Source organism: Plectropomus leopardus, unplaced genomic scaffold, assembly GCF_008729295.1.
Source record: "Plectropomus leopardus isolate mb unplaced genomic scaffold, YSFRI_Pleo_2.0 unplaced_scaffold11633, whole genome shotgun sequence".
NCBI lineage: Eukaryota > Metazoa > Chordata > Actinopteri > Perciformes > Serranidae > Plectropomus > Plectropomus leopardus.
In genome coordinates, this window is record NW_024612321.1 from 1 (window position 1) to 2,573 (window position 2,573).

Sequence of the window (2,573 nt, forward strand, 5' to 3'; positions counted from 1 at the left end):
ATTATCTGCTCATTGGGGTTTCTGGTAGATAGTGGAAGGAACCTCCAAGATTCGGTTTACATCCTGAAGCTGCTCACTCTACCATGTTTTTGCTTTCAAAACTTTCACAATGTTAATGCAAACTTTCGCTCTCTGTACTAACATTTCCGCTCTGTGCTGGAGGATTCAGGTTTCTTTGTCGGTGTTGTGTCGAATTTTGTTCCCTCATTGAATTGGGGAAAGCTATTGGCTTTAGTATTAGTGACGTACTAGCTTGCCCTGCATATGTTTGAATTTCAGATTTTAGGGAAGTATATAGACTTTGCCCCCCTTCAGTGACAAACTTTGCACAGATACAAGTCCATTTTTTAAAGTGGAGGGGGACTTTAGATGCCTTTACCTAATCTGGATTAGATAAAAACACTTGTGTTTTTTTGCTTCTTTTTAAATCTTGCAGGCAGCCATAGAAAAGGTGAAGGAGGCTGACAAGCTGGTGGCCACCAGTAAAATTTCCCCTCAGGACAAAGTCACCATGGCGAAGCGAGTCAGCACCATGTCGTACGCATTACAAGGTAACACGCTTATTAGGACACACAGAAGTGTTGGAGTTTATCGTAACATGAAATCTGATTCAAGTGTTGTTCCCATCTTATCTCCCACAGCTGAGATGAACCACTTCCATAGCAACCGTATCTATGACTACAACAGGGTCATGCAGTTGTACTTGGAAGAGCAAGTCAAGTTTTACGAGACAGTAAGGGCATTTTTATCGACCATCTATCACAGTAAATTGCAGTCTGTTGCCTTATTGCTTGGGGATAAGTTGTGCTCACAAGTTTTTTCTTCTTTTGTATCTACAGATTGCTGCAAAGTTGAGACAAGCACACAGTCAGTTCACTACAATGTGAAAGCAACGACCTTCAGTCTTGCACTACAAGACAAGAAGAGTTAAACCAGCTCGACATCCAAAATATTCTTGCTTCCATTGCGTTCTTTCCTCTCTCTTTAATTTAAATTTCACTTCTCTCTTTCTCTCACTCTCACCTCTTTCCCTTCCTTTGCTGCTCGTGCAAATAGTCCGAGCTCACCGTGTTACTTTAACCCGCCGCTCTCAGAAGTCTACGAACAGTTAAAGAGAATTTACAGCAGCTGAAAAGGCTTTGCAGTTTTTTTAAAGAGCAGCAATGAAAGCTGAACAAGGCACACTCATTACGCACACCCTTCCCTTTGCCCGAGGTCTGCAGCTTGTGACACAGGAAGTAAACGCCATGAATTGCCACATTGCATGAGTCAAACCCCAGAGTTTCTCTAATGTGATGCAAGTTTTGTACAGCTATAGGTGCCAACATGCCTCTGCTCACATTACATCTACTTATTTTAAAGCAATACTCTGCAGTTTTTCTTTTTTCCATGGTAAAAATGGTGAAGGAATGGATTTATGTGTATTGAAACCGAGAAACCAAAGCCATCCTCCTCTCTGTCAAAAGCAGGGGGGTCGATTTCTGAATGCAACATTGGCAACAAATCAGAGCTTTACTGTCTTTTTCTTCAGCCAATATTTTGATTATGTTGCTACTCATTCGTAGTTTTAACCAGTCCCTCCAGGAATTTGCAGGCTGATTTTGGGATTGTTGCAGCAAGAAATGCTGATATCATGGCAGCTTTTCTACAAAAATTGCAAAGCATGTTTTGATGTTGAAAGGCGTTGTTTTTTTTCTTTTCTTTTTTCGGCAATGAAATTGCAGGGCAAATGGATATTGCCAAAATAGTTGTGATGCTGTCTTGTATTTGAAGCCTATTATTATGAGCATGTACCACAGATTTAAAATCTATTTTTTGATGGTGAGGGCGTGGGGGGTGCAACAGCTGATTGCTGATGATCAGCTGTTGCTGCCTTTTGAAGAAGCACTAAAGGTCTGTCTCAGGCGCTCCTCCTGTTCTCTCTACCTAGTTAGCACGAGCTTACATAGCAGCAGCGCCTAACATGCCATACAGAGCCGTTAACGAGTCCAAACAAACTGACACCGAAATGGTTAAACTCTGTTGTTTAACACGTTAAAACTGTGGGTAACATTAGCTGTGTGATGCCAACCGTTAGAATTTGCATCAGTAGTTGCGATCGCAACGTCCTGGAGGGACTGGTTAAAGGAGCAGAGTGTAGGTTTTAGTGGCATCTAGCAGTGGGGACTGCAACCAGCATGTGCTAAGTGTGAACTGCTGGTTAGAATTCCTTCAGTGTTCATCATTGAGGAGTTTTGTTTTTTTTTTTTACCAGGAGCTGAATGATCTGCTGAGGTCTCTGCTTCTCCAAAACAAATGTACCTGCTGATTTTAATGGTAAAAACACTGAATGAAGCGGTTTCATGTTAAAAATCAGCGTTTTTTTCTGAAGCTGTTTGGCTCATTGCTGACCGGCTGCTAACTACAATGGCTGACGCAAACATGCACATGGCCGTTTCGAGAGCCAGTTACTTGGTTTGTCCCTTTTTGGTTAATGTAGACAATGGTGGACTCTGGGGAAGAGCACCCACTCCCTATGTGGATATAAACAGCTCTTTTTAATGCAATGAAAACATGACAATTCTTATTTTCAG

General features: G+C 41.8%; 1 long non-coding RNA gene across 1 annotated transcript; it reads left to right on the forward strand.

Moving 5' to 3' along the window:
* Positions 1–440: 440 nt before the first annotated feature.
* On the forward strand, positions 441–2,266 carry LOC121963537. The gene is made up of 3 exons (XR_006107254.1): positions 441–551; positions 642–733; positions 840–2,266. It is a non-coding gene; the product is annotated as an uncharacterized LOC121963537 (long non-coding RNA).
* The last annotated feature ends 307 nt before the right edge of the window (positions 2,267–2,573 follow it).